The following is a 23,921-nucleotide window of genomic DNA, read 5'->3' as shown; positions in this document are numbered from 1 at the left end:
GATGGAAATGCAATGTAGTGCAAAAATTTTAAAGGAAAGTATTTTCAGTCAAACCTAACACCTTCCCCTCATTCTGGGTAAGCTTTTGTGATATTGCAGTTAAAAATATAACTTCTGTTGACTATGACTCTTAAAATACCTATCAACACCCGCAAACTCACCCAAGAATGAATATATTGAAATAGGAAATGAGTTGAGATTACAATCCTTTAATCCTTTGATTTCTGTTCAGGTCATGATCTCAGTTTCTGAGTTCTAGCCCCATGTTGGGATCTACGCAGATAGCACAGAGCCTGCTTGGGATTCTCTCTCTCTCTCTCTCTCTCTCTCTCTCTCTCTCTCTCTCTCTCCCCCTGCACCTCCCCTGCTCATGTGCTTGCACTCTCTCTCTCTCAATAAACTTAAAAAAAATTAATACTATGTTATATTTAACCCAGTATATCCAAATATTATCATTGTAATATTTTCATAATATAAAAAAATGATTGAGCTATTTTACATTCCTTTTTTAGAGTAAGTCTTTGAAACCTAGGAGATATTTTGTATTTTCTGCACATCTCAAGTCACATTTTTTGATGCCCATTAGCCATATGTGGCTAGTGGCTACCATATTGGCCCCTGCAGTTGTGAAGAGGTTGAGCTCTGGAAGTAAGCACATCTGGTCCCAATCTTGTACTTACTATGTGACACTTTCCCAGCTGAAAAACTAGGGTTATGATACCTACCTCATGGGGCTGAGGTGAAGAGTAAATTTGGTTTCTATACATAAGACTGGACACCCCTTATCACAATAGCTGACTGATAGGCGCTCAGGACAGATGGCTTTCCCTTTCCACCCTGGGGAGGGGGGAGGGGGAGAAGCTGCTGAGCACAGCCTTCAGGGCCTCTTTCCTTACTCCAATTGAACTTGTTGTGCAGGTGCCTCTGTTTCCACTGTCTGCCATGATAGGGGAGGCCTCTGGTAGGATGGAGTGGGGAAGAAGGCAGGCTCCTGGCTTGAATCTTGTTCCCTAGACCACCTGACTGGGCTTTGGAGATTGGGTGAGTGTTCTTATCCTCTTGCCAGGCACATTTATGCCCAGCAAGGAATCCCTTTGCTGAAGAAAAAAAAAATCTCAAGTCCTAAAAGTGAGCAATTAGCTATCTCTTCTATCAGTGGGACAGTCAGCTTTCATGTTCCTACTGAAAAAACCAGAGACTCTGAGCATCTTTGGGCTAGAAGGGAGTCAAATCTACTGTTTTACAAAGGAAGGAACAGTGTTTCCAGGGAGCAGATATAACTTGTCTAGGCACACAGAGTGACAATACAAGCTTAAAACTGGACCCTTATTATTTGAAGCCTCTGTCTGTATACACATAGATGTTTATTTTTGAGAGACAAAGAGAGCACAAGCTGGGAAGGGACAGAGAGAGAGAGGGAGACACAGAATCTGAAGCAGACTCCAGGTTCCCAGCTGTCAGCTCCAAGCCCAATGCGGGGCTCAAATCCACAAACCGCAAGATCATGACCTGAGCCAAAGCTGGATGCTTAACCCACTGAGCCACCCAGGTGCCCCTGTATCTGAATACAGTAGAGATAGATCCGTAGAGATTGCCCTGTATGAACTGCTGACATCTTTGCATGGAAATGTTCTCTGTGTTTTCTTGCTAGTTTTCAACTTTTCAGTTTTTGGTCCCACGTAGAACTTGAATATAATTCAAGTTAGTCTCCTTGCAGTTGTGGATAGGTGAAGCACACTATAACTTATTTAACCATCACTTTCATTCTCAAAATACAGCATTAAAGATTTCTTTCCTTTTCTTTCTTTTTTTTTTTTTTTTTTTTTTTTTTTTTTTTTTTTTTTTTTTTTTTTATGAAAGGCCCCATTCCACGTAATAGATTTTTTATCCATTAGCCTAAGGAGTTTGGGAGGATTGTAATCTAAACTCAAACACAATGCACAAGTAACAGAGTTATATCAACATCAGTACCTTTTAAAGAGCAGAGAACAAAAAAATATAATAACCCCATTAGGTTGCTAAATGTGCTGAACCCTGACAAATTCTCTATGTGATGATCCTGGAGTATTTGTCTATAATCCCTCAGCAAATACACCTTTTATTCAACCACAGAGTTGTACACACTCCAGACACAAGTGCCATTAATTAAATAACACACTCAGCAAACTCTCAGAGCCATTAATTATCAAAGGTAGCCTGCTCCATACTTGGCTCTAAAATTCTATTATAACAGGAAAGCAGGAATAGAGCGAAGGAATATGCTGTAGGAAGGTCACCCTCCAAAGCATGATAAGAAGAAGCTGTCAGACAAAGTAAATGACAAAGCATGTGTACCTTTTAGCTTTCCTTTTGCCCCTGTGGAGAGTTTGAAAGAAGGGAAAGTATTTCACATTGTAGGGACTTTCTTCCTCAAAATTAGTTTCTCTCATGAAAGACGCAAGTAAATATAAAGTAATCCTTTTTCATTTCAACTGAGTCTCTGGGAAAAGTAATATCAGCTGAAGATTTAGAGACAAATAAAGCCTGTTCTTCATAAGCTCCCTCAGAATGAGAAAGCCTTTTAAGGAGACTCTTCTCGGTACAGATGCAGGGGAGGGGATGGAAAAGGGACAAACGTACAAGACAGAGGCCTCACTGGTTTCAAGTGGGACAACAGGAAAATGCTCAACGAGTACCATGAATTTTCCAGCAGCGGGTTTACTGTATTCTGCCCCCTCACTCCCACCATCAAGCCTCAAAGCCTCCCCAGCTCCACTTGCCAGGAGGCAGTGGGATAAAGGAAGTGCTGAGCCCTGCGGGGTCTCCGTAAATCACTCACAGCTACAAGCTTGGCCAGTGTCTTTCTTGTGTGTTTGTGGTTCTTAGTGTTTGATTTATCCCTTCAAAGAGAAAAGTGACAATGCCGAGTCTATGGCCACTCTATAAAGGACAGCCAGTGAACCGCATCTCCCCTCCTGTGTGGGGCTGGCCACACGCCGCCTGGAGCTGCTCTCTGTACCCTCAAGGACTTACGAACACAGGCCTGGGGGATGGCCCCCGTTTAAGGGGAAGTCAAGTCACACCTTCTCATTGCAGAAAGTTGTTATTAATCAGCCTATGTGGCACACCACAGAGGGATGGTTTTGAGTTAGGAAACTTGGTGTGATGTCACCCTGCTCAGGAGTCTATCCTCTCACACCGCTGGGTTTCTGGCCACTGTGCTTGGGGGTAACCCCTTCTATCTCGAGATGGAGGAATAACTGCATTGCCTGAGAGTTAACTAATCAAAGTGGCTTTCTGTTCTTGCCATTCCCTGCCCCCCACCCAGCTTCACCTTTACCCACTTACTCTAAGAGATTGCCACCAGCAGCTTTTGTCATCCAATTTCTGAGACCAGTTTATTAAAAAAAGCTGAAAAGCAGAGGTCAGAGGTGCCTGCCCGTAGAAAATTGCTCCTCTTGTTTTTGGTGTGAGCGGAATGACTTTCTATGCCTATGTCTCTAGTCTGCTAGGAACTAAGAAGTACTTTTAAAAGAAGAAACTTGTTACAGAGGAATTTTATGTTGGTGTCTCAAGGCTTTGTTTTGCTGGTGTGTGTGATTACTTTGCCTTAAAACCACTTCTGTGGCATCCCTGGTATGGATGCAAAACAGGTCATTTTATTTAACTTCATGGGCAAAAACTACTACATTTGAAGGACAACACTTGCCCAGTATGTGTGGCCCTGCTAAGAGTGCAGCAGGCAACTTGAGGAGAAGTTGGATGTTCACATCTGAAATCTACTGAAACTTGTCTCTAGCATCCGATTTGCCTGGAGGCATTTGGAGCGTTTTACAGGAGCACACTTTGGAACTGAATCAGAAAGGAAATAGGGTTGGAACTCTTTGCTTTCACAGGCCATGAGTTTTCCCCAGAGGTTCAAGCCACACTTCAGACCCATTAGATCAGAATCATGGGGGCAGGGTGGGGGGGAGGGATAAGATAGAGGCATGTCTATTTTTAGACTTTCCCAGGTGATTCCAGTGAATAGCTAAGTTGAGAAACATGATCTTCAAGAAACAGAAGGAAGGTGTGTGGAGTTTTTGTGGCTCCATATGTTCCTTTGCATTGTGTCAGATTAACTGTGGCCAGCTCCCTTCCAGGTTCACCTACAGAAGAGAGAGACTTTGATCTGTTTTCTTAGCTTCAAAGCAGAAATTCCTCCTCTGGGCCCATCAGAGTGTAGGCAGGATAGAGTAAGAGGTAGAAGCCTCCTTCACTGACACACTGGTCAAAAGATGTTTCCTTGAGGGGCGCCTGGGTGGCGCAGTCGGTTAAGGGTCTGACTTCAGCCAGGTCACGATCTCGCGGTCTGTGAGTTCGAGCCCCGCGTCAGGCTCTGGGCTGATGGCTCAGAGCCTGGAGCCTGGTTCCGATTCTGTGTCTCCCTCTCTCTCTGCCCCTCCCCTGTTCATGCTCTGTCTCTCTCTGTCCCAAAAATAAATAAACGTTGAAAAAAAAATTAAAAAAAAAAAGATGTTTCCTTGAATGCACTCAGAGGTTGGATGGATCTGTTGAATTTTGTGCAGAAAAACTTTATGGAGCCTGATGACACCTGTGTGTTCAAAGAGAAGTCAGTATGGTTCCGTTCATAACCCAGGGGAATCCCTTTGGTACCTCTGCTTCTTACTATATCATGACAACAAAATGCAAATTAACTTACAAGGCTTCCCCGAATTGTCCAGGGAGAGATGGAAGAGAATATTACAGCGCACACCATGTGGTCAACCTTACTCAAAACTTAATCTTTCTCCATCAGGCAGCTTTAACTCCCTTCCAAATTTGAAGGTCCTCTTTCTAAAAACCTCTTCGACTGTCCAGAGTCACAATGCCTCCCTTCTACCTTTATCCCCTACCCTGCAAAATAAACCTCTGATAGAATTTTATAATACTCTCTATTATCTCTCAAGCATGGCCTTGCGGGGAATGGGGACATTCTCAGTTCATCTGCCACTAGATTAGAGATGTAGAAATATTTGAAAAGCACACATTCATGGCAACCAGTCAAACTTCACACATTCTGGGCTCATGCTCTCTGATCTTGGAACTCCAGAAGCCCACATTTTCTGGACTGGTTGCCTGGCCAATTATCTATTGCATTGCTGCATCCTGTGCAGTGTGTTCCCCCACATGGGCGGGAAGTGCCTTGAGGTTACCATTATTCACCTCCTTGCACTTCTTCAGAGTCTTACTCACACTTCGATAAATACATATGTCGATATACCCAAGCAGCATTGAAAAATACCACTGTCTAAAGGTAATATTGAAGGGTACTAGGCACACGAAGGGCACATACTATACGACATCCCACCAGAATATGGGAAGATGAGTACCTTGTCCAAATACACCCTCTCCAACAATGAGACTGAATCTCTTTCTGCGTAGCTAAGCACCTGACATTCACTTGCTTTCCAACGCAATCCAGAGAATAAAAAATGATAATGACTATAATAGAGGCTATTGTTAGTGTTTACAGTGCCCTAGGCTCTGCTTGAAGGGCTTTGCGTGTATTAACTGACTCAGTCCTCTTCCTACCCAGGCCAGGCATGTTTTGGTCTGCCTACAGACACAGAGCCAGCCAGTCATGAGGCTGGACTTCAGACCCACGCCTCCTCAAAGCCCAACATGTTCACTCATTGTGCTCCGGCAGGAGAAGCAAACTCTGCCTCCCACAAGCTTCCAGGCTAGTTGAAGAAAAGGAAATGCTGAACACAGAGCTTTCAGAAGCTAGGCACATGGTTTGGATGCCAGAGCTGTGTGAGGGATGTGTTACAGAAGCATTGTAAGTAGAAAGCCTGCTCAGGTACAGATAGAGGCTTCCGCGGAGATTCGAAAATTACAGGGTTGGTATCTGGGAGGGCGGTTGCAGCAAATAACATGGGACCACAACGTTCAAGACCAAAAATAAAGCTGAGGGAAACTTCTCCTAGGACATAAATCTGCCCTAGACAGGTGAGGCGGAGAAAAGAAAGGGCACATCCATTTTCAGGCCTGCACAGGTGCCTCTGACTCAAAGTCAATAATTGTTCAAGGACAAGGGCAATGATGAATGATCAGGAGATGACCTGTATGTCCAGACAAGATGGGTGGTGCTGGGCACAACAGAGAATGATCCCAATATCATAGAGATCAGACAGGCCCCCATCTTTAGAGTTGGGGGACTGTAAACTGAATGGTACATACACCCCACTTTCCACCCCTCACACACATCAGTAAAGGTGGGGGGCAGTGGATCCTGAGCTCAAATGTGAAGGCTGAAGCAGAAGTGGTTAGGCTTCTATGTTCTGGGTCCTGGAAGGAATGAGGTGTAATTCCAAAGGGATGCCCTGTTTGCCCTTTGCTCGCTGACCTTGTTATGTACTTATAGGCAAAGTATAATGTTAGACTCACTAAAAACTCTCTTCATGTGCCAGGTAGGGCTGAACAAGCCCATATTGGGGATACCCTTAAACTCACTACACACTGGACCTAGCAGAAAGCTGAGTCTTTGCAGCTCAGCCACCCAGGTCTGTGTCTGCAATGTTGCACACAAAGCCATCCAATTAGCAGACCAATAGCAAACAGTAAGTGAAAAGTGATGTCAATCTACACCGAAGTCTATTGAAAACATCAAAGGGAAGTCCATCTGTGCTTCTCAACAAAGTTCCTCGAAACTCCTTCCTATATCACATACACGGTAGCTGCCCCAAACATATCCCAGGACCCTTTATTTCAGTCTTCCCCCAACATTATGGAATCTAGCCCATGAAATCCTCATCTTTCCTCTGCCCTTTTCTCTTTCCTATAACTGTGTGCCTTTTCCGGTGTCCTCCAAGCTAGTAGTCTTACCTTGCCCAGTTCCTGACCACCCTCATTCAGTGATACCAATAATTAAGGCCCAGAAGCCAAAGCTTCAACAGGTTCTCCTTTGGGGTGGAGGGAGAATGCCAGAGCTATGAAACATATTTCTATGATACAGGGATTCTCTTCTTTCTAGGATTAACCCCGTTTCCTATTTTATGAGTAGAAATGATTTGTTTTAGTTCTACCCAAATCCTTAACGTAACTTAGCCTTGAAGCAAAAGTAATTCTGCCTGCTACACACTAGCTCAATAATTCCCCAAATCTCAGACTCTTATGGAGAGCTCGTTAAAAAGCACAGATTCTTGGGCCTCTCGCTAGACCTGCTGAGTCAGAATGTGGTGGACAGACTCGAGAAATCTGTGTTTTTAACAAGTGCACCAGGTAATTCTGAAACATTTATGTTTGAAAATCTATTCTTACCTAATTAATAAAGGTCTGAATTGGCTTCATTTGTATATAAGTCTTGTGTCTGTAAAATAGATTCTTAAGAGACCATGTAGCTGACCTCTGGGACATGAGTGTGGGCTGTGAACAGAAAATGTGGGGATCCAGGGAATATAGGCATCAGCAAGGTTGGGATCCAACTATTTCACACATTCTGCCCACATCTCTATGGTTTCTTGTAAATTGTCAGTGGCAATCTAACAGATTAGCAGTAAGCAAACTTACATTTTTTTTATTGCCATAACTCAAAAAAAGCTATTGGTTCTAACTAAATGTCTGTTTTTATGTTCTGTCATCTCCAGGCGCAAAAGTAACTTGAACAAATCCCAAGGCATACGGAAATGGGCCTCGTTCTCTAGGACTCTGCGGCATTGGAAATGAAGCTAAGCAGACTTTATTACATCCTACAATTCTGCAACCTTTTGCGAAGCATTTTATTCCACTTGTGGAAGCCATCGGGGTTATGTTTCAATCACCATGACTGACAGGCTAACTTCAAAACAACAGCATCGGCAGCCCTTCCATACTTCCTGGGCTATGCACTTAGAATAGAACCTTTTCTAAATTGTCCCTTGGCCTGGACGGAAATAAAATGGTGGTTAAAATATTTATCTTGTGCGTTGGGTAACTTAAAAATTGATATTTTGGGGCCTCTGAAAGGCATAACTGAGGAAGTCGATCTTTTAGAACTACCATGCCTCCTGTAACCAAAGGTTTGTTAAAGCTGAGATAAGATTTAGAGAGTTTCCATTTTGGTAACGAACAAAACAGAACAAGAAACACATAACCTTTCCTCGGTTGTATTCTCTTCCTGCCTTGGGTGTAGAGAGGCAGAGCTGAAAGAGCTTAGGATGGCAAAATGGGCTTCAGGAAACTAATAAACATGTAATGAGGTGATCAGACACGTTGGACTGGCTATTTGAGTGCTAGGAATGTAACGAAAGGGAATGGAAAAGCTCTTGATGTTGGTTGAGGAAGAACGCCTCTTGCCCATAATAGTCAATTTTTTTAAGCAAAGATGACAGAAGGGCGTTCTTTCCTTCCAATGGTAGATTAATAAAAGGGGAGATTTGGGTTTATAAAGAAAAATAAAACACAGCAATGGCACTGCTATAAAGAACCACAGAAAGCCTCCTTGAGAATCTCTTGGCTTATGGGCTACTCCCTGACCCCAACACCATCATCGATATATGGCATATTAGTTTTCTATGAGTCCTGCAACAAATTACCACAAACTGGGTGGCCTAAAACAATAGAAATGTGTCCCCTTACAGTTGTAGAGGTCCAAAATCCCAAATACAGCGAGGCCTTCTCCCTCCAGACTCTCTGGGGGGAATCTCTCCTAGCTGCTGGTGACTGCTGGCAAAACTTCGGAGTTCCTTGACATCATCCCAACCTCTGCCTCTGTCTTCACCTTCCTCCTCTTCTCTGTCTCCTTTGTGTATCTCTTGTAAAGACTCTTGTCACTGGATTAAGGGCCCACTCAAATAATCCAGAATTATATTCTCATGGTCTTAATACCCTTAACTTAATTATATCTGCAAAGGCACTTCTTTCAAAATAGGAAAGCATTTATAGATTCCAGGGATTTGACAAGGACCTATCTTGTGAGGGGAGGGCACCATCCAACCCATTCCTTAGGACATTTGGTCTTTGTTTCTTATCTAGTATAAGCCAACAGACTGAGTATGACAACACATCTTCTTTCAAACCTTCTTACATGTCTTTGCCAAAGCCCTATTTATTGACAATCATTTGGCACTGTCTTTGTGAGATAAAGCCACTCATTCACAAGTGTAGTCTGAGATGCTTCTTTCTTAGCTGAAAGGAAAAAAGCACTGCAATCTGAATAGGATGTGTTCAGAAGATAAAATACCAGTGAGGGAAGATGGCAAGTACTGGTGATTTCCCTGAGCTCAAGGGTTGATGATTTATGGTCCAAAGAAGAGCCCTAAAAATGCCAATTTTTCTTATCCCCAGAAGGTCAGACACCAACTCCATCTCAATTTTAATAGCAAATGTCACCAGAAGGCCTGGCCCCTGCTTTGGGGCTAATTCCACATTTTACTCATCAGCTTTCAATCAAAGAAGTGAATAAACACGTAGTCACTGATAAAAGAGTTGAGTCATACTATAAGCCTACTAGCAGTTTTGTTTTCCAATTTGTCTATCCAGTTAAAACCCTAGAGGAGCCTCATCTCTGCCCTCCCTCCCATGAATTTCCTCAATTCAGCATCTTCCTATAACTCTGCCATGGTTTGGAGGCTGTGGAGGCTGAGGGTGTAAAAGGCCAGCCCTAAAGCTCTATTTCCTTGCCAGTCCCATGAACCCATGCCCGATTGGAAGGCATGATAACCCACTAAGAACTGTCTCCAGGGTGCCTGGATGGCTCAGTCAGTTAAGCATCTGACTTCAGCTCAGGTCATGATCACAAAGTCTGTGAGTTCAAGCCCCACGTCAGGCTCTATGCTGACAGTTTGGAGCTTGGAGCCTCCTTCAGATTCTGTGTCTCCCTTGCTCTCTGCCCATCCCCTGCTCATGCTCTATCTCTGTCTCTCAAAAATAATCATTAAAAAAAAATAAAAAAGAACGCTCTCCAGTGCCTTTTGAGATGTTTCAAGAACTAACAAAGCCTACTGATACAAATATGGGAAAAACCAACTATTACCCCATCTGCTAAAGTGGGTCTGGTCTGTATGTAGAGAATTCAAAAGGCAAGAACCATGTCCCTGGAAGTAGCCTTCTTTTTCTCTCTCATTTCTTCTTGTGCACAAAAACCCACTAGGTTGTTTCTTTTTTGCTCAAGAGCTGGTAAAATGCTAATTTTATGGTTAATGATGGATAACTACGTGTACATTGGAGTCGATTTCCATTATGCTTCTCAGACAAAAGCACAAAGACACACTCTGTAATGACACCATTCTGGAGAAAAATGTCCCCTATGTATCTTTGTGTGCTCACTTTTCAAACTCTAGGCCCACTCCTTATCTTTACTGTTCCATCTACAATCAAATTCCAAATTGCAGAAGATACTCTTTTTGGTAAGGAGCTTGAAAGGAACTTTCCCCATGACTGTCTCCATCACAGCTGACCCAAAGTTATAGAGTAATACTTCTTAAACCACATCAATTCTTTGTTTGTGTGTTTGTTTGTTTTGAGAGAGAGAGAGAGAGAGAGAGAGAGAGAGAGAGAGAGAGAGAGAGAGAGAAAGAGAGAGCAAGCAGGGGAAAGAGGCAGAAAGAGAATCCCAAGCAGGCTCCATGCTGACATGGGGCTCAATCCCATGACCCTGGGATCACTACCTCAGCTGAAATCAGGAGCCACCCAGGTGGCCCACAATCCCATCAATTCTTTCAGATAGTGAGAAGGAGCTGTGTGTCTCATAAAACAGAAACCTCTTCCATCCATCCCTCTCTGTATCCAAGCTTGAAACTTAGTACCTACTTCTTCCAGTGGTCTACAGCTATTGGGTATAACTGCCCAAGAGACTGGTGAAAGAAACAAACAAACTTTTCTTGTATATTTATTGTAGATACATTTGCAAATGTTATTTTATTTAATCCATACGAGATCCCTGTACAATATATATGGAAATTTGTTTCAGAAAGGTTAGGTAACCTGATCAAGGTCACAAAGTTGGTAATAGGTCGATTTGGGAACTCAAGTCTTATTTCCAAAGCCTAGGTTTTTTGGAGATTCATCAATAGTGAAGAGCTCTCAGCACATTTAATAAGTACCATTCCCAGTTTCTCTCCTGAACTATCAAGTTGGTACATTGGTCCTTTGTACTGATGTTCAAAGCAAAGGGATAGTTAAGGAAAGGCAGGGAATATTTAAACATTCTCAAGGTTAGAGCATCCCTTTAATCATGTAAATGAAAGCAACTAATGACATTTCTATAACTTAATAATATACAGGAAGAGCATTACTAAAAATGCTTACTCTGACTGTGAGGCAAATGTGTTAACCAAAAGGTTAATGATTACCTATCCTAGAAAGAGAACAATGTAAAAATAATTAACATATAATTACTTACAGGGATTGAAACCTCATCAGTCCTACTTGCAATAACCACCACCACCAACTCTCAAACATGGTCACACGCTTGCAGTTCATTTCATTTCTGAAAACATCTGACCAACTATACTATGCATCAAATTGAAGGCTATGGGTCCAGCAGCCAAAAGTGAGATGGCTCCTAAGGTGTCACTGGGAAGGGGAGTAACCATGGATTGCAAAGGGAAGAGGAATGGGAAGAGCAGGACTATTTTCAGCAAGAATATGGGCCCAATTCTAGATGCCTGGAAGATGGTTTTCTGAATCCTATCATCTTCCTCCTTTACCTCCTCTCCTCCTCCTCCTCCTCCTCCTGAATACTACTTGCAGAATATCTTTATACCCAGCATTATGTCAGGCATTTTCAAAGCACTATTTTATTTAAGCATCACAATAATCAACCATCTTCCTTCTTTCTTCTCTTTTTCTTTTAAACAAATATTTATCCAATCACCACTGTGTGCCAAGTATTGTATTGCAGGTTAAGTGCCCACGCTGCAATGCTGAACAAAAACATCTGGCTGTAACTACTGTTCTCCTTCTATAGATGAGAAACTTGCAATACAGAGTGAGTGAGTGAGTTGCTTAAGGTCACACACTAGTAAAAACACATGTTCCCATACTAAATCCTGGAGCTCTTTCCTCTAAAGCCAAGTTTTTCTCAGAAGACAGGACAAGAAGGCACAGTTGATACCCTATGGGTAATTCCTCATCTTCCCTACAAACCAGCCCTAATAAACACACTTACTTTTTCCAGATCAACATTATCTGGGGAAAACCAATCTAGGCCACCAAGGTTCAATCTTTGTCAAGCCAGTGAGCATTTACTAAGTACTCTCGGTGTGTTCATCCTGGGGAAGCCCTCTGAGAGCAATTGAGGCTTTCCTGTGTTCTTTATGTTACCTGGAGATGCTCCCACTGTCCTCTCCCACTTCTACAATATAGCAGCATTTTGGTCACACTCTGAGCATTCTGTCACCCTGGTCACAGTTGAACATCTCCCTATCCCATGCCATTCCTAAAGAAGAATCTGAAATAATTCTCTCAGATTCCCAATGAGCCCCCAGGCTGCTGGTCCAAGGTCACACAGTCTTCCCTCCAGATTGCTCAGCCCTCATTCCCCCACCTTTTTGATTTTTTTTCCTGCCTATCCCCTTTTTCTTCTTTCTGCTAAGAGGTAGACCCACAAAAATAAGTCCATAACCTTGAGAGACAGCCTAAAGCAGCAGTTTTCCATTGCTATCATTGAGAGGGCTTGTTAAAATGGACTGCAAGGTTGTACCTCCAGAGTTTCCAATTCAAGAGATCTGGAGTGAGACCTGACATGTTCCCAGGTGATGCTGACACTCATGTGTCAGGGCCCACACTTTGAAAACCACTAGCTTTGAAAGGGATTTTTTTTCTACATTTAAACACAATTTGTTCCCAGTACAGAATCCAGCTTGTTTTCCAGGCCCTGAATTTCACATATCTTAGTCTACAGGTAATGAAATGCAGGTTAAATCCAATCGGTCCACTCAAGCATCTCCAGTAGGTTTCTGGAGTTATTTAACACTGTAGAAGACGTCTTGTCTGGGCTAATTAAGTGATTAGTTTAGATCAATAGATGAACAAAGGAAAAGTGGGGCAGCTATAGCTCACTACCAACTTAATAAAATGGTGCTAACTTCAGCCACGAGAAGCAACATGGGTTTAAAATCAGGCTTAGCAGCTGAAGACATCTATGTTTCTATCTTAGGTGAAAAGAAGCTCACCTATGCTATATATAGGTAGAATATGGCTATTCACAAGGACTCTTACAAATGGGGTGACTTTGTTTGGCTTGGTTAGTCAAATGACTCCACCAGAAGGTAAAGGTGCCATTTTGAATGACTGACATTCATATCTGCCTCCCACAACTGTGGATATCAAGCATCACCAGTGACTTGGTGGATGGGCTGGCATCTGCACTCAAAAACCCCATTGTGGTTGTACTCCCAGTCAAAATTAAGTAAGGTAAAAAAGCCACATACCTACAGGTTCAGAAGTTTGCATTAGCTTACCTGTCTCACATTTTCAGGAGAAGACAATAGAAGGGAGCCTGCATTGATTGTGTATCAGCCATGTACCTTTTGGGGCAGATCGTACTAGGCTGATTTTACCAACAAGGAAAATGAAGCTCAGAAATGATGTTACCTAAGGTGGTGGCAAGGATGGTGACAATAATAATAGCATCTGACATTTATTAGACACTTACCACGAGATAATGTTCCAGGCATTTTTTTCTAGGTACTCTATATTGTTATTTCAATCAATATGCACAACAACCCTATGAGTAAGTCTATCAGTATCCCATTTTACAGATATGAAAATTGCAGGACAAGGATGTATGGCTTGCCCATGGTTACCCAGTTAGTAAGTGTCAGAGCTCAGTTGAAACCCGATTGTGTGAATCCAGAATCCGTGATGACACTTTCGTGGCTGAGATGTAAACCCCAATAGACAAAACTCTGAAGTTTCATCTCTTTGCTGTCCTCTTTCTGGGGACGGAGCCTGGTGAGCCCCTTTCACTCACACCCAAAGACTAAAGCTGAAATATCCCCTGTTACCATCTCTTTATCCCTCTGGAGAGCTTGGTTTTTTGTGTTCATGCAGACTCACAGACTGATACATGGAGCCATCCGACTTCATGAGAGGGTGGCTCTGCCTTGGAAGTAAGCCCAAAAGAGGGATAGTATGTCATTGCACCGAGCGCAATTTTCCCAAACTCTAGCTCTTGGCAACCTTCCCAGGCTTCAACGTGTTTGCCATAACTATGCCTGTGTTATTGATATATTTTATTTTACCTAACTCTCATTTTTACTTACATTTGTTCAAGGAAACTTAAAATTACTGCAGCAAGTGGAAAACCAGTATCCCTTGCCATAAACAGAAGCTAACCATAAGGATGAATAAAAGCTATTAAATTCTATCTAGGTCCTGTGAGCTGCTAAAAACCCTGCCTCAAGGCCTGCTTTATTATAAAGGGACATTAGTAAGTGTTATAGAGGTGTTAAAATACACTAGCACCGGACAGAGTCCTGCTCCTTGAGGATTCAAAGAGAAGGTGGAAAGAGAACAACATTGCGCCTTATGATTTAATGGTTTTTTTTTTTTTGGCTCTTTGGTCCTGGCCTCCAAAAGTCCTCTCCTGCCTAGCAGTGCTATGCCTCCCACTGGTGGCAATGCAGACCCAGCTCTGTGTGGCCTGGGTGTGCCCTGGTTGTGCCCTAGAACCATGCTGAGTCTCTCCTAATGCCTTCTAATCAATAGGCACATCTTGAAAGGGGGAAAACTATCTCAGGTTCAGGTGCCTCAGGGAAACAGGCAAAAATCAAGGAGAGAAAAATGATTATGCTGTCAAAGCAGCAGAAGGAACTTCCAACAGTAATAGTGATCATTGAGTTTTTCCTTTGAACAGGAATGCCTTTGATAGGGCTTTCCTCCATTCTCCAGCTATTCTGTTGCAAGAATGAATAAGCAGAAAGAAACAAATGGTGCTTTTGTGTTTTTCCAGCATTTGCCATAGAAGAAAAGCAATGACCCAACTTCAAGGGGGAAAATCTAGACCTCCATATCCATAACCATCTAAAGAAAAAAAATAGAGATGAACAGGGAAAGGGAGGAAAAGAGAACTAAATCCAACAAAAAAAAAATTGGTGATGCACCCCACAATCCCAATCCCAAGGATCCTGGAACATTCAGTCTTAAGTAACCTGAGAAAGTCACTCTATCCCCCTCTTCCACTTCTTCCAATCCAAGCTTCTCTTCTCCGTCTGGCAGAGCCCCTTTTTGGTAACATAAGTAGTGTAGATAGTAATAAGCCATTTTATTGCATAGCCATTTTTTAATGTTTTTATTTTATTTTTTAGAGACAGCAAGAGAGACAGAGCATGAGTGGGGGAGGGGTAGAGAGAGAGGGAGACACTGAATCCGAAGCAGGCTCCAGGCTCTGAGCCGTCAGCACACAGCCTGATATGGGGCTTGAACCCACAAACTGTGAGATCATGACCTGAGCTGAAATCGGATGCTTAACTGACTAAGCCACCCAGGTGCCCCATATAGCCATTTTTTTGTAAGAAAAAGGAAAACCCAACAAAACTGTCTTTCCATATGGAACGCGCAGATACACCTCTTGACAAGGGTCTTTGTAACTGATAGTGGTGGTGGTAGTGGTGGAGGAGGACCACTTTCCGTGGAGCAAACATGGTGCTTTACTTCCAAAAATCAACTAATCTTCACAACAAGCCAGTGAAATTAATCCTATTATTCTTCCCATGTTATACACTAGAAAATTGAGGCTGGAGAAGTTAAATCACTTGCCCAAGATTGTAGAGTTAGTTAAGTGACAGAACGAGGCTCGCCTGCACCAAAAGTCTTGGTCTTAACTACTAAGCTCTGTTGATTCCTTCATGGAAAGGAACTAAATATTCATTATCATTTCTGTATAATTATATATAATTAATTTTATGTAATTAAGGCCAATAGAGAAACTAATAGAAGCCAAATCTTTCCCCAAGGCTCTATTGACCGAATACTAGTTTGCAAAAGATGTACGAACCGGGTAGCTTTCTCATATTAAAATCTTATTTCTCCTCTCTGTGCACAACATAGGTCAAGTACTAATAAGATCAAGTCAAAGTAGCTGAGATTTATTGAGTACTTATTAGGTGCCAGATCTTATGGTAAACATCTCCCATGAGTTCATGCTTTTAATCTTCACAATCTTGCAAGATAGGTGTTGCCTAGGAGAAAACTGAGGCTCAGAAATGCTCAATAACAGGCTCAGAGTCGTTCAAGGTCAGCCTGTGGGGGCAGAGCAAAATGGTGACCACAGCCATCTCTCTGCAGACTTCAGAGCCCTCACTAAGATCTGGTATAGCAAGAAGATCTAGGAGCACATGAGTTAGAAACACTGCACTTTTCTTTCCCAAGATTGCAGTGATAGATGAAAGAAACTCATGAAAATGTCCTGGGGACTTAGTATCTATGAGGCTTTTTTTATAGGTACGTCATCCAGAGCTAAGGCTGGCTAGAGATAGACTCTACACAAGACTTCCATGCTTTCTGCACTGCTGCATGAAAAAGACAATACCATCTTCTATAGGGTCCCAGGGAGGCTGTCTACCTACAACAGGGGTCACTTGTAAGTCAGGGTTGTCTGTGTCCATTACTCAGGAAGGCTGGAGAATAGGGGGATCCAACGGCCTTCCAGAGTTAGTGTTCTGGAAACTCTTTAAAGTATCCATCCTACATATTTTATACTTCCTGGTCTAGCTTCACTATTCAGGCTTGGATTAAATTTCATTGCTTAATTGTGCAGAATGAGAGGTTATTACCCCCTAAGATTGTTCTCAGCTGGAATGTGCACAAGATTCAGAGGGAACTTGCTAAAGAAAAACATAGGCCAGAGCCTTTCCTTGAGAATCTCATGCTGTTGGTACAGGATGGTGTCCAGGAAACTGGACAACCATGGCAAAAAGTCCAGTAGATATTTGGTAAGTACAGGTTGAATCCCAAACACAGACACTTCCTCCTGCAGCAAATCTTCTTTGACCACCCTCACCTGACTCTAAACCTCAGCGACACTATTGCCATCGGGCCCTTCTAATTTTTTCCATCTATTTAATGAATAAATGAGTGAGAGATGCAGAGAAAGAAAGAGGGGGGCAGGGAGAAAACATGCACAAAGTGTGTGTGAGGGTATCTAAATTCTAATGACATGGATTAGGCTTCCTGGATCCAGCTATACTTGAAGCCAATAGACCCCTAGACTTTTTAGTTATGTGAGCTAATAATGCCTTTTGGGATTTAAGCTACTCAACAGGTGATAGGAGAGAAAAGAATGAATCATTCTTTGCTTGTCTCAGTAAAGGAAAATAGATAAATGTGTATAACATTTGTTAAATAAAATGACCAAAGCCCACTCACCCTGCCTATGTGAGGCTGAGCCAGGACCCAGCTTGTCTGGCCCTGTGTGCTCTCATCACCACCATTACTATTATTTCAATCTAATTCTGTGGTTTAATTGCCCCAGGCCTCTGTGCCACAGGGAGCTGTAAGTAAATAGCTGAGGACTGTGGTTCCTCTAGGGTGATCATATCAGATGTACAGATATTAAAACAGAAATTGTGTCATGTCACCATGTTTGTGTTTCCAGTACCTGCAGCTGATTGACAGGAAAAGCACTGCTGAAGCCAATTCTAAAGTGTCTCACTGGTTTGAGTTTTCATGCCAGAGGCTATGGAGAAAAAAGGAAGTGAGTCAATGGAACCAGATGCCTTATTGTAGCCCTGTAGCTTTTTATTGCAGATTAGAACTGGGAATCCGGCAGGGGTCTCTTTACAAGTGTAAAACAGTGAGGGGCTCTTTGTATCTCTTACCATTTCTAAAAAGCTTTTTTAAAAAATGTCTTGCTTTCCTCCTTTTGTGCTTTAATATTAGACCCCACATTCTCTGGGATCTTAGGGGCCTGAATTCCCATTATAAGCTGACTTTTGTTCCCTGATGCCAAATTGTTCTTTTGGAGACAGAAGCAGGAATGAAAGCTGGTCCCTGGCCCCAGAACATTCCCTGCCTGCTGTGAGGAGGCCTGGGTAGTGCACACAGACCTAAGTTGACTCTCCCTGGAGTCAGGAGCAGGATCAGCATAGCATCTCCCAAGGACCTGAGGCCACAGTCCATCAGCTCTCTCAGCGACACACTCTGTGTTCCAGGTTTCACACTCATTCTCTCATTTGATTTTCTCAACTACCCTCTTAGGATGTCCTTCAGCCCATTTAACAGATAAGGAAAACCAAGCTCATGGACCATAAGTGATTTCTCCAACACAACATGGTAACCAAGTGGCAGAGACTGAATGTGAGCCCGGCTCTATGGGACTCCAAAGCTTGAAATCATCAAAGATCCCGGAGGAGAAAAAAGAAGCAGGCATTTAGGAATAGGGGTCAGCAAACCATGGGGCACAGGGTGAATCTGGATATCCACCTTTTTTGTAAAAGATTTTTAGAACATGGCCACACCTGTCATTCACATACTGTCTATGGCACAGTCCCTCTATATCAGAGGTGAGTTGTAACAAAGAACTCACAGCCAGCAAAGCCAAAACTACATACTATGTGCCCTTAAAGGAAAATGTTTTCCCACCCTTAGTTTAGAACTTTGAACTTGGAAATCAGTTTGACTTAAGAGTCATTTCCCATTGTCTGCTGTGTTTTCTGTTTTTCTCATTTGATATCTGGGCATTCAAGGGGCAGTGGCCTCCGTGAAGCAGCAATGAGGATGGAGTCAGGTACTGCATTTCAAACACCTAGCATAGTGGTTGGTGTTTACTAAGTGCTCAAGGAAAAATAGCCAGTTACTTGCCCCACAACACTATAGAACACCCCAACACAGTGGGAGAATGTGCTAATTCGCATGAGATGAAGTCTTGGTTGTGGGGTGGACAGCTCTCAAGCCAGCTTTTCTGGAAGGCTTGCAAGCTCTCAAAACAGATTTTCTGGAAGACTTGAGGTTCTGGTAACCAGCCCCATCAGGGCAGCTCAACCCCTTCCCTGCCAAACCTTTCAGAGTGTCTGGTCTCTGGAGTTGGGCTCTGAGGAAGAATGTCTAAGAATCAAGGTCATTCTAGTTGTTTTTCATAGAGGACATTGTTTTGTGTTTTGTTTTTTTCTTCTTTCAGCCCAACATGAAAGATGGCAGTGAAAGAAAAATGAAATGGTGAGTCTATTATCTCATTGATCCACATGTACAACCCTTCCTAATACGAATGAAAGCAGAGCAAATAATTTTCTTCATTGCAAAGGTCAAAAGTAACCTTGTTTATCCTCTATTTTAAAGTTATCAGTGATGGTTAAACTTAGGTCTGAGCTGAGTGGCACATGCTGAATACATTTTTGTGTCAGCTTCCATTTCTTTTTAAAACATGAAGACTATCTCAAAAGAAACCACAGGGTTCCAGTTGGCCTCATTGGAGCCTACACAGGGGCTCTTTGTGATTATGCTAATGAGCAATCACAGTGATACTTCTCTTAACACAGCCCAGGGTTTTATCCCACTGAAAATTATCTCACATTAATACTGTGTGTGCACAATGCAACATCGGAGACAGCCCAAAGTCACAGGGAATAAACTCACTATGTGAATGTGTTCTCTTCCCCAACACCATCACCCATTAGTTTTCTACACCAAGTTGTTCTAGCCAAGAGGAGAAATTGTGAGCTCAGTGATATATTGAACGCTTAACTCAACTTCATTAACTAGAGCTAAATGCTAACATGCACGGTACCAGCTTCTAGCACAAATCAGCAGCCATAATAAAGCATATAATTAGCCACATACCCAAATGTTCTCCACGAATAAGTCCCCAAGAGCCCCCAGCTGCTCTTTGATTTTCCTGAGATGGGTCTGTGGTAGCAGCCTGGTTCCCACTAACCTCTTGTCCATGAGCCAAATGAGCATCTGAATTGACATGATCTGGACAAACTCATCCAAAGTCAATAATGGAAGGGCAGGGAGCATTCTCTACTTTCCCAGCATAGGAAGGCCCACAGGGAGTTAACCTCAAAGTCAGGGTAGAGGTGGAAATAAAATGCAAAGTTCTGCTGGTCACCTGCCACTCAAGCTCTGGTCAGTGAACACCAAGAGCCTTTGGTAAAATCAGTATGAGCACTGATGTCTCCAGAAATGTCTGTCCTCATCATAATCCTTGCATGTGGGTGGCCGGCCACTTACAAAGGATTTGTAGATCTGCTATCCCCTCCAAGCCTCACTGAGAGGGAGTAAAGGGTTTGCCATGAAGGGAAGCAGAATGTGCCATCTCAAAATGTGCCACTTTGGCACGTGGGGCTGAAAGCAATCCAGACTCAGCAGAGCCAGGCAAAGCTTTTTACCTCCCTCTTACTCACCCAAGAAAATTTAGGTAAGGGGTGTATACTGAGAAGAGAGCTATTTCCAGAGAGAACTTTTCTCTCTGAGAGACTTACATGCATGGCAGGGTTACCTTGGTTTACCTCACATCACCTCCTCTCACCTTTCTGTGAATTGCCTTCTTCCCTTTAAAGCCCCAGACCCCTAACCCTTTCCATAGATCAGGATAGTATATAGCTCAGGATAGTATATAAGCCTCATTGTCTGACTGCCTTTAAGTCTTATATCTTTGGGGGGCTACCTTAGGTATGCATACAACTAAATTTTTTTCTCATGTTAATCTGTCTTTTCATTATGGGGAAAGGCGGGGGGCTCTCAGCCAAGAACCTAGAAGAGTAGAGGGGAAATTAATTTTTCTCCCCTAGAGCCTAAACATCCATAAGAAGCAAAGACTGAATTTGAACCTTAAACTCTAAATGTGATTCACTTCAGATCAAACCTTCATTGAGCATCTATTTTGTACCATCCACTAAGTTAACATTCAGGGATCCCTTCCACAGCAAGTCCATCACCTTGCTTAGTGCATCTCTAGACTCATAGTCTCACGGTATGCCCCTCTATCTTTCTACCTATTTCTCTATTCTTGCTCCTCTGCCATTGCTCTAGACCAAACCACCATCAACACTGGTCTGACTTCGAGGACAATCTCCCAGCCACTCCTCCTGGCTTCCATGCTCTTATTTATCCTCCACATGAATCACATTTCACTAAAAGGTGTCAGCCAGAGCCCATTATTTTCCACTTAAAATATTTTAATGGTTCCCACTGTACATAAAATAAAACCCAAATGCCTATCCCTGGCCTATAAGCTTCTCTAGGATCTTGCCTCTGCCCACCTCTCTGACACTTGCTCTCCTCTTTCCTTGCCAGGTTCCCCTTTTACTAGACAGCTTTTCCTTCTTATAATATCAATTTCACCAAGTTCTCTCCTGTCCCAGTGCCTTTTCATTTTCTATTTTCCTCTGTCTAGAATGTTCTTTTCCTGATTCCAGTATTAGGTGGCTTTCTCTCATGGTTTAAGTCTCAGCTTCAATACTACCTCCTCCAAGAGACCTTCTGTGCCCACAGCTGATGAGGCTCCTCTACAGTGCTGGCAGCATCAGCCTCTTATTTATTTAATTCCTTCTTCTTATCACATCCAGGGAGTACTATATGTGTTTACTCTGTCTCCATCACTAGAAAGCAAGGAAGCTTCATGAGGGCAAGGAATGAACTCTGTTATTAATTCTATATGCCCAGCACTTAGCAAAGAGGCACATAGTAAATTCTGAGTAAGAATATCCTGACTGAGGTACCTGGGTGGCTCAGTTGGTTAAGCGTCCAACTCTTGGTTTCAGCTCAGGTCATGATCTTGTAGTTTGTGAGTTTGAGCCCAGTATCAGGTTCTGCACTGACAGTGTGGAGCCTGCTTGGGATTCTCTCTGTCCCTGTCTCTCTGCCCCTCCCCCTGCTCTCTCTCTCAAAAATACATAAACATTTAAAAAGCACTATTCTTAAAATACACACACGCACACGTGTGCACACACACACACACACACACACACACACACACACTGATTGGATAAATGAATAAAGAACTAACAGCAGTACCGCCTTCTCATTCACCCTCCCACAGCTGCCTTTGTACATTAAGTGGGACACAAACTTGGAGCACAGGACTTCTTAAAGGACAGAGCAACTGCACGAATGAACTAAAAAAAAAAATGTCCTTAGAATAGTAAGTATTCCTATGTTTTCCCCAGGACTGAAAAGCTCTACCAATGCATCCAAACTAAGTGATATATTCCTAAGGTAGACAAGCTCCTGCATAATGGGACACATCCTATCACCATTCTTTCTTTGCTAAGAAAACATCAAGAATCCCTAATGCAATGGGCAGACTAAGGCTAGAGGCTGACAGGGGGAGCATGTGATGGTGTAAAAAGATGTGATCTTTATGGCAAAGGTAGTTCTAACGTCTATGTGTGAGCTTATCCAAAGGACAGGCCATGTGTGAATATTTGGATCTATTTTAAGGAGTATCCCCAGAGGTCCCATTCATGGACTCTTTGCTGAATGAAATCCTTTCTAGGCTAAAGGATTCTACAGAAAAGGCTTTTTTTTTTTAACTTTTTCTGGTCTGGCTGCAGTCTTTTCTTCAGCTGAATGCACAGGCCTGAACAGCTTATCATTCCAGACTTTGGGCCCAGGAGCTGAAAACCCTCTACCCTATGACACAAAGTCAAATCCAGAGCTTTGCTTCCTGGTCTTTCGCTGAAGCCACACTCATCAGTAGAATGCATTTTGTTCAATTGAGAGGCCAACCCAAGCACCATCCATCACCCTCTAATACCACTTAGGCCAGTTCAAAATCATTTCGGAAAAAAAAAAAAAAAAACTTTGAAGTCCCAGATAGGACTCCCGGTCCTTTTTTTCTTATGGTCAACCCTTCCTAAACTTTGACAAGCTCCCAATGGGAAGAGGCTTCATTCAAGACTCATCAGAGTGGCTCTGGCTTAGTCACAGTCTGCAGCAAAGGTGTGAGAAAACACAACCAGAAAAATGAGAATTTGAGCAAATTTTGGCAAAATTCTCCAATAGTGACAGCGGTGACTCTGACAGGTGTTTGAAATCCAACAGAATACTTTGAGTCTAAGAGTTCCAGAAGAATGTCCGTATGATGTAGTTATTGAATCGTGTATATGTGTGTGATGTGCTGTGGTCTTTTTATAAGTATTTATTTTAAGCCTGCTTCCCTTCACATTGCAAATAAATACATAAAACCAGCTTGTGAGCATCAGGAGGGCTCCATGGATAATGAGGTATTGATTTCTTTGTATAGGGATGTTCCTTAGGACAAGGCCGAGAAACTAACCTCTGCTTACTTGGAGATTTGCATACAGCCTTCTGGACAGCCTAGATGGCAAGAAGGTAAGATTATTTATTCAAAACATTATTTAGCTACTGTGCAATAAGAAGTGTTTTAAAGCTCCCATGCCTCCCCTTGTAGTGAACTGATTTTCCATGGGAAGTTGGTCTCCTGTGTATGATAAGTAGGTCTGAGGAAACCACTGAATATATTCATTTAAAATAGTCTCTCTGCACTGATGGCTGAGAAATTTCCATGGGACTGTTGCACTTGAGTGCTCTGCATAATTGAACACTGTGTCTGCAAATAAGACTAATAACCATAGTTGTTCAAATGATTACCATATCATAGATCTTAATAGTATACCGGAAATGCTTCTGATGGTAATGCTTTTTTCATGATCAGCCAACCTCGCACTGACAGTATCCATACAGTTGGAATGGCCACTCACTTCTCTCTCGTCCATTGGCCTACTCACTCACCTCTGCTCTTGGCCAAATTTCTCCACCTATAAAATGTGGAAACTGGACTAGATGGTCCCTGAAGTTCTTGAAAGATCTAACATTCTTTCTGGGTTTGGAAGAATAAAAACGTTCTGTTTTAGATACATGATATATATTGAAAGGTAGAGACCTGCAGTGGTCACACAGCTGGTATTGAAGGGTAGAGACCTGCAGTGGTCACACAGCTGGTAGGAGATGGAGCTGGTATTCTGATTGCCTGCAAAGTCTTCAGTCCTAACCATTGTGTTTCTTTGGGCAAAGTG

At 42.7% G+C, this 23,921-nt stretch overlaps 1 protein-coding gene and 2 long non-coding RNA genes across 7 annotated transcripts in view; 2 read left to right on the top strand and 1 right to left on the bottom strand.

The window, feature by feature from the left end:
* Positions 1–9,714, top strand: part of FHIT (fragile histidine triad diadenosine triphosphatase) — a 1,435,036-nt gene extending 1,425,322 nt beyond the window's left edge. For all 4 annotated transcript variants that reach the window (XM_030307140.1, XM_030307139.2, XM_030307141.1 and 1 more), the window contains one exon: positions 7,608–9,714. The gene's annotated coding sequence lies outside the window, so the exon portion shown is untranslated. The remainder of the gene's footprint in view (positions 1–7,607) is intronic.
* The window catches only part of LOC115508432, a 367,104-nt gene that overhangs the window by 59,957 nt on the left and 283,226 nt on the right, over positions 1–23,921 (bottom strand). The gene's annotated exons all lie outside the window — the stretch shown is intronic.
* Positions 15,422–23,921, top strand: part of LOC115508430 — a 52,598-nt gene continuing 44,098 nt past the window's right edge. The window contains exons 1-3 of one of the 2 annotated variants that reach the window (XR_004343268.1): positions 15,422–17,638; positions 19,061–19,098; positions 23,129–23,217. This is a non-coding gene — a long non-coding RNA (uncharacterized LOC115508430). Of the gene's footprint in view, positions 19,099–23,128; positions 23,218–23,921 lie in introns of both variants that reach the window. The other variant, XR_003966998.1, reaches the window with a different exon arrangement.

Source organism: Lynx canadensis, chromosome A2, assembly GCF_007474595.2.
Source record: "Lynx canadensis isolate LIC74 chromosome A2, mLynCan4.pri.v2, whole genome shotgun sequence".
Classification (NCBI taxonomy): Eukaryota; Metazoa; Chordata; class Mammalia; order Carnivora; family Felidae; genus Lynx; species Lynx canadensis.
Note: the sequence above shows the minus strand (reverse complement) of the source record. Positions and strands in the feature narration are given on the sequence as shown.